The sequence below is a fragment of the Thermobia domestica genome, chromosome 11, assembly GCF_964235325.1.
Source record: "Thermobia domestica chromosome 11, izTheDome1.hap1.1, whole genome shotgun sequence".
NCBI classification, from domain to species: domain Eukaryota; kingdom Metazoa; phylum Arthropoda; class Insecta; order Zygentoma; family Lepismatidae; genus Thermobia; species Thermobia domestica.
Window position 1 is genome coordinate 188,596,125 of NC_137464.1, and position 9,182 is coordinate 188,605,306.

Consider the following 9,182-nt stretch of genomic DNA (forward strand, 5'->3'; position numbering starts at 1 on the left):
TGATAGATCATTTCCTGTTTTGTTATAGAATGTATGATAGTTATTTTGCAGCTTGAGACTACACAATCCTGTGGATCACTCACAGACACAAAGAGAAAATTAAATCCTTCAGTTTAACGTCTCACGGGTATATCTTTCCGGTTAAGGAAGACGATGATTAAAGCAAGTGAATGGTCATGGAAGAATTGGTCAGAGGCGTAGCAACGGTTTTCAGCGCCCGGGGACAAAGACAGATTTTGCTCCACCCTTAAAAAGAAACAAAGTTTGCATATTCATTTCTGCAATGTATATGGAATATACGTTGCAGAAATGTACAGTATATGCAAACTTGAGTGTTACTAGGGTCCCTCGCTTCCACTTCTATGATGTGTGTGCTATTGCTAGTCACGCTCTCATGTGTATATATATATATATATATATATATATATATATATATATATATATATATATATATATATATATATATATATATATATATATATATATATATATGTTTTAGCACATAAACACTTGGAACTTGAAGGTACGTACAGGGTTAGCCAAGAACATTAATACATAGGCATGAGTGAAAATAAAGAAGAATAAATGAAGAATAAAAATTAAAATTAAATTAGATTTATATTGTAGTTAAATGTTACTCAAACAACATTGCGGACATAAACATTACATTAAACAGCGAACAGAAAAATAAACACTAAATACACTTTGAACATATACTTTGAATATGAACATACTTTGAACATAATTTAACAGAAACTAAAAAAAAAAAAAAAATAGTTTGATGTAATACTTGTGCTTACATGAAACTAATGTAACTTAAAGGGGAATTTTCCTTGCCTTTGCTGTTACAAATTTATCAATTGCTCCCTCAAAATCTGTGCTGTCCGTTACATCCCCCTCCACACTGACCAGAGCCAAGGCAGACAGTCTTTCCTGTCCCATAGAGGATCTTAGGTAGGAGTGGATAAACTTTAGCTTACTAAAGGACTTTCACAACTGACAATTGATGTTGCAACAGTCAATAATATCTGAAGTCCAACTCTTAGATTTGGAAACACATCATCCCCATACTGCACAAGGAAGCGAAGCAAATCTTCCGGTATCGATATGTGAACATCAGCCCTTGTTTAGAGTAGCATTCGGCAATCTACTATTTCATAGCACATTTCCAAACCTGTATCATAAAAGCTTCCCATGGAAATACATTTCTCTTTCAACATATTTTCATTAGTTGTGCACATTAGTCCTTTCACATTTAGAAGAAAGCCAAAACTGGAGTCCAATTTTCTCAAGTTGATGAATCTGCTTCCCATTTCTGTGTGAACTTTAATAATCATGCTATAATCAGAACTGAAGAAGAACCAAAAATTCAAATGTTAAAATACGATGTATCAACTCAGCTGCATCACTTCATGTTTCTGAACTTTCGTCCCGATCCTCTGCAATATTTTCCAAAGCTCTACGAATTCCTCTAGTTTATCATGTATCGAGTTTAACAGCTTCCACGCTGCCACTCTAACGAGTTTCTGACTCTCACTTCACTGCAACACCAAGATAACTTTTCAGCCTATCCCATCGAAGAGTGGACCTTGAAAAATATACATATATAGCTTGCACAATACCAAAAAACGTTATGCCTGCTACTTCGTGACTAACAGCTACATTAACAAATGTAGCTTTTGGGTTAATTGTTCCAAGCCTTTCTTGCACTCCTGATTTGTAACCAGACATTACTGATGCATTGGTAATAACACTGTGATCGGCAGTCTTCGAAATGTGTCCTATCCTTTTCCAGTTTTTGCAAGATTGTTTCTGTAACACTTGCTGCATCCTTTTTGTGTGTTTGAATGAACCCTAAGAAAGATTCCTTTACCACAACAGTTTTTTCTCTTAAGTCTATGTCTACATCTCTAACTGTTGAAGTCAAAAGCTTATTTTGTATTTCTGGTGAGAGGTAGGAGGTTGATCCTGGATTTTGTTGAAATTTTTTTCTCATGAAGTAACATCATTTCATACCAAAACAATGCAATAATCCTTATGAAAATTTTTTCAATAATTTCTTATAGGAAGTTGAGAGGAACAACTGTGTTGCTGAGAAATATCAATTCAGGTTTGACAACAAACCTCGAGTTATCATTTTGTTACATTTTCCATACAAGTGTAGCAGCTTTTAACAACGTAATGTGTTTAAGAGCAGATTATGTGCCAATCAGAAATTAATAGGAATGATAATTAGATGTTATATCAATTTGGCGCAACCCGACCCTGCGTCCGGGGACAGATGTCCCCCCTGCCACCTAGCTACGCCACTGGAATTGGTGAAATGAGAAAGTTGGATAAAACGGGAGTACCCCAAGAAAACGAACAGACACAATGTTGTCCATCACAAACTTACTTGACCAGAGATCGAAGTAGTTACCCCAGGCATCAGAGGTAAGCTCTCTCTACCATTCAGCCACCGTACCCCCACAGACATAAAGAATAGAAAAATCAATACTCTGCAAAAAGAGGATATTTTTACAAATCAAAAGTTTATAGTACATTGGCTGGCGAGTGTGTAAAGTGCACTTCTCACAAACTAATTTTGAGGAAAAGCACTTTGATTTTTTTTTACGCCATAATGAATTCTGTTATAAGTATTACGTAACCCGAGAACGTTATAACATGCTCGTAATGTGATAGGACCTTGCTGATTTTGTACAATCGTAGAGAAACCAAATCTTAATTGGAAAAAGAAAATGCATATTTTTCGAACATTGTTAAGTTCACACACTCCTGTCTGTCAATTTAAAATAGTTGTCATTCCTGAATTTTTACTGTCGATATAAAAATAACGTCAAAAACCTTAGTTCGATACAAACTTTAAAACTGTAATACATTCTCTAAGGTATTTATCCGGTGAGTAGGGATGCACGCGAGACGCGAGAAGTCTCGTCTCGTCTCGCGTCTCGTCTCGCAAATGCGAGACGAGACACGAGACGAGACTCAAAATTTTATGCGAGACGCGAGACGAGACTAAACCATGCGAGACGAGACGCGAGACGAGACTCTGTTAAGTCTCGCACGAGAAGTCTCGCGAGACTTCTCGCAGTCTCGCAACATTTATGAATTACATTTAATTGTATATTTAGTGATTTTACAATTTATTGAGTTTTCTAAGTTCAGCGTTAATGTCTCCAGTAACAAAAAAGTGACTGGGGCAATAGACATTTTATTAGATTTATTATTATTCAAGGTTGATTTTCAGAATTAAAGCCTTCTTTAGTTTCTAAACATCATTAAAAAAGAAAAGCTTTGTAAATTGGAAATTTATTACAGCATCGATTTAGGACTTTATTTTGCGACACAAACACATACACGCGGGCGCGCACGAATACCTGAACTTCTGTTTTTGGTCTGAAAAGCGAATAAGACTCCCTATTGCTGCGAAATGTGATATTTCTGTTGTTTCTGTCTTTTTCACATTACTGCTAGCGATTAATGTTGGGGGATGGCGGGGAAATCCCCTCTTGTTAAAGTGTATCCCCGGTCTGGCTCGCAGAAATAACATAATATTTTTACATGGAATAAGTATTTTTTTCTATATATTTATCAAAAACATCCCCCTCTAGTTCGGAAGTTTAATTCAAATACTGGTTTGGTAGTATGGCCCTATAGGTTTGGTGAGAGATAGTAGGAATGGCCCTATATCTGTCAGTAATTTTATTTTCTAGATCTGGCAACACTATATAAGTTGAAAGCGAAAGTTGATAAAATGCGATAATGCAACATTGCTATAAGCGCGAACGAACCAAAAGAATTGGGTCGTATTGTGTTGTGAAGAGTTCTTTTATTGTCTACAAGCGCTTTTGGTGATATAAAATCATCTTTATAATGGAAAATCATCCTTCAAAGAAACGACCAAAACGTGTAAATCTTGATAGTGGCGACGATATTTTAGAAGAGCCAAATGGGGATACAGTTGAAAGTGAAACGGATTCAGGTACTGTTTCTGCAGGTTCGAGTCTTGATCCATCCGAAACAGCAGGGCGTAAAAGTAAGTTCCAGGATTACTTTGAAATTGCGACGAATGCTGAGTTGGCTATTTGTAAATTATGTAAGCCTAAGAAGATAGAATTGAAAATGCATTCTCGTAATAAAACGCGGTGAAGAAACACTTGCAAAATATTCACAAGAAAGAGTACGCGATTCTCTACCCCGACAGCGACAAAGATCAGAAGAGTAGCTGCAGGAAGGAGGATATAACAATCAGAAGAAGGAAACTAAGGTAAGTGCATAGCATACTTGACAGTGTCTAAAGTGTTGAAAATTAATTATCACTATTCCCTGCGGCGAGCCATTGATATAATTGTTATTAGTATATAACATAATTATGTTGTATATCAGTTATTTAGGTTAGTATATTAGTATATGTTATCCACAAGTCCGTTCACACAAGTAATATTATTCCTTGGTGGCTGGTGTAAAGGGAGATAGGCGACAATATATGGCAGCACTGTTCTCCTACACAAGTAACGTATTTTTATATTTTCTCTGCTGCTTCCACAAATTTAATGCTAGAGAGTTTAAACGTTCTGAAAAGAAGGTTAAAACCTATTCTAAGGGAACAATCCGTGTCAATTTTGGATATTGTGACGTTAGAGCATTCCTCGGACTAGAAGCAGGCAAAGACAAGGTTGAAATCCGGTTAAATAAAGACGAAGAAATTTACATACAGATTACCACATTGCGCTTCGACAAAGCCGACTAGCCAGGATATCGAAATTACCTTGGTAGCATTTTTGCAAACTCAACTCTATCAGAAACGGAGGAAGATCTTCATAATTCTTTGGATAGAATAACTACAGCACTCCATGACGCTACCAGCCGTTTTATACCGACTAGTACATCCCATAGTTATCACCCGACGCTCCCACCCCATTATTTACCACTTATCAGACGTTCACGAGCACTCTACAGAAATTACAAACGTACAGGAAATCTAGAGTCATTGCATTTACATCGTCAATTTCAACGCACAGTTCACAATTGTGTTAAAGCATATAAACTCCGTCAATGGATAAAAGCTTGTAATAATTTGGGAGACGATGCACACCCATCCAGATACTGGAACCGTTTCAACATGCTTAGTGGTCGCCAGACCTATCCTCTCCTAGAAAATGAAAATCCTCTTCAGACAGATAAAGAAAAAGCAAACGCCTTCGCAACCTATCTACAATATATTTTCACGCCGTCTGAAGCAGCCATTCCTCGCAGGCATCCCACACATACCTTTACATAAATTCACCAGAACTTCAACCCAGCAGGTCTCATGTTTTGCCCGACCATCCTCTTGCTACGCCTATCACTGTAACAGATATCAACTCCGTCACGGCTCGCAAACGCAATACTGTCCCTGGTCTAGACTCAATCACTTACCGTCATGTCAAAGAAACGCCTCTCGCCTTACTACACCTCTTAGCAACTATATTTACGTTTATTCTCCGCACAGGTTATCTTCCCCCTCAGTGGAAGACTTCCAAAACACTCATGTTTGCTAAGTCACACAAACCACTAAATTCCGTATCATCTTACAGGCCCATACAATTAATTCCGACTTTCAGCAAAATATTGGAACGCATCCTTATCAAAAGACTTCACACTCACTTAACAGCGAAAAATTTGCTACCTTTACATCAAGCTGGTTTCCGACCAGGATATAGTATTAACGATCAGTTACTTCACCTCACCAACATGATCACTAATCATTACAATTCTTCCAAGCCTGCCTGTTTAGTTTTATTCGATCGCGAAAAGGCATTTGATAAAGTATGGCACCTGGGACTTTTATTCAAGCTTCTGTCTTTCCGTCTTCCTATCACGTACATCCGCTTCATCCTTAATTTTCTTTCAAATGCCTGGCTTACATCTACATCAATGACAGTGTCTCTTATCCTGTTTTTCTTCATAGCGGCGTTCCGCAAGGCTCTGCCTTGTTCCCACTGCTGTATCTGCTTTATGTCGCTGACATGCCGTCCTTACCGCAAAACATTCATACTTTTCAGTACGCCGATGAAACGGCTTTCCTGGCGTTAACGAAAATTATCTCTCAAATAAACAATGCGATGAATGAAGCTATCCGTCGCTTTAGCGATTGGTGTCGGACGTGGCGCTTAACAATAAACGCTACCAAAACTCAGGCCATAGTCTTTATTCCACCAAAACGTCGATCACGAGTTCATCGAAACCCAGCTCGTCTTGCCCTTACCGTCAATGGTACTGCCATATAGCACTCAAAGACAGTGAAATACTTGGGTATAACATTTGATCATCATCTTACATGGCGTCCACACCTCGCTACCGTTGTAAGCAAAGCCAAAAATAGTTTAAATTTACTTAAATGTCTCATAGGTACAACGTGGGGTCTCAATTCTTCTACGCTCATCAACACCTACAAGGTCTTCCTCCGTCCTGTTCTTACATATGGTTTTACCTCATGGGTATCAGCAAGCGCAAAACATTACGAAAAGCTGTTAATAATGGAACGACATGCTCTCCACCTAGCCTACCGCATTAAATTACCAAGTCCAACCCGTGAATTGTACGGCCGCATCACATTTCCTCACCTTCTTTATCATATTGAAGATCTTCGTATTAAATATATAACTCAACGGTATGACAGTGAACACGCTTTAATTTTTGAAACCGTTTACAGCGACGCTCCCTACACTCACAGCCATCACCATACGTCTACACCTCTCTCACTGCTTTTCGCATTATAGAAATATACCGTACCTCCAAATCATCCGGACTATAACATCATCAGTATCCTCAGCACATCACACGTACCGGCCCATATCTCACCTTCATATCATGCACAGTAAACCCGCTTGTTACTAACAGGACCTCCTCACGTACAACAAAAATAAATAAATAAATAAAACTTATGGGTGTTTAATAAAGTTAATAAATGTCTCTTTGCCCAACAGAAATTCATTTTTTTTCGCCATAATAATGTTAAATCTCTTTCCCAAATAGAGGGTGTAGCCCTCGCAATGGGTGCTAGCTACACCATAGCTAGCTAGCTTTAAAAAAATACATATAGTAAAAGGATCCGGGTTTGGTTCAATGAGTTCAGAAAAACATATACGGAAACGTCATATTCTTTATATCCTAATTACATTGGAGACTTTTTTTGGGGGGCAAAAATGTGCCCGCATGGCATACTGGAAAATATTGCTGGAGAACTCTACGCTGAAAAACAATGTTATATCCAGTAAACAATTTATGCTGGTTTTGCTGTAAATTATGCTATGCAAAAATTAATGGTCCAGCAATCAAATTCCAGCACAACTTTTCTTTTAATTTGGAGCGGAGTGGACACAAGTTCGGATACCATGTTGAACTCTAGGTTCCGTCTCCTTAGGTTGTTATGAACATTCATCCCATGGAAAGCAATGGCAAACCACCATGGGTTCACCTTGCCAAGGGACTTTTAGGTCAAATATCTGCCTCCGGACAGAATATCACATCATCATTCATTAACAGCCATAGAATAAAACATTGCAAAATTTTAACCCAGAATATATGCGAGACTGCGAGACCATGCGAGAAAGTCTCGCGCGAGACGCGAGACGAGACTCAAAATTTTATGCGAGACGCGAGACGAGACTTCACATTTGCGAGACGAGACGAGACGCGAGACGAGACCAACATTTGAGGCTGCGAGACGAGACGAGACTTTTCAATTTCTCGTCTCGTCTCGTCTCGCGTGCATCCCTACCGGTGAGCCTTTCATAATGTACTTCTTTCTTTATAATATTAATTTCTATGCAGTGTTTTCTTTTTATAGTAGCATTATCGATTATTTATTGTGTTAAGAATGTATAAAGCAGAAGTGAAATAATAGCGTCTTATGAGATGTATTTGGTATATATATACAATTTGAAAGCTCATTTTGTGGTCTCAAACTGTGTACTGATAAACGAATAATGTACAAGACTCTTTACGTAACCACACCTGCAAACAGATACTACTCCAGAAAGGTGGTTCTGGGGATCTTTCTATTGCAAGATAAACTAATGAATGCCACTCGTTATTCGGTACATCATATTTATCCATTCGGCACATTAATGCACTACACCCCCCCACACACACACATACACACACCTAATGAGCCTTCGGAAAGCCCCTACTATACAGTAATACAACAAAAATCTAATACACAAATGTTCAGTGTCACTGAGTGACAAAGATTACGTGTTGCTCTCATTTAAATACACGTGTGCAATGTAACTACATAAAGATTGTACTTCAACTCTCCTCTCCATATCCCTGCCTGGCTGTGAACATCGTGTGCTCTAATATCCACTAATTGGTCGGTTATCTTTAGTGATATCTAAATTCAAGTCTTGTGAATCAAAAGTAAAATAAATTCATTTATCAGAATCCTCTAGTGGCTATATTGCAACGTTCTCATTCCTAGCTCAGATATAATTTATGCTAATTACTCATAATATGAAAGCAGTGGGATACGCTCGCTTTGATAAAAGTAAATTGTTAAAACTTGTATAATAGAAAAGGTTATGAATGTAATTTGAGAAGAAAATAAAACAAGGAAATATTAGATAAGATTACATGTGAAAACTTGTCTTGAAGTTTCAAGGTGTTTCTGAATAGTACATGTCTATTTATTGAGAAGCTATTCTGATGAAAAATTTAATCGATGTTATGAATCGGACTTATTCGCTAATGCATAAGTAATAGTCAAAATGGAAGATTGTACTCATCAATATCTTTGTAGTTGGAGACGACGGTGATTATCGTATCACAGTTATAAATACATTCACTGTAAATTTATGTATATATCGGTCCACGAATCATTTCTTCCTGAACTTGTGACCTGATGGTTCTCTTCGGCTTAATTGCCAAAAGTTTTTCTGGTTACGTTAATTGTAGGGAGAGGATTTAATGTCCGATTTAAGAAACGGTGACGTATTGAGATTCATTTTCTAGATGAAGGAATGTCTTGAATGTAAAAATTCAAATGTAAATATTTAAGCTTTCTTATTAGCCAATGTGTTATATAATTGACCTGAAGCGCCAGTGAATGATCGCTCTTTATTTTCAAACTTAAAATACTACCATTTACAAAATATCACAAGTATTGGAAGCAAATAATTACCTTTTCTTTACCGAATTTT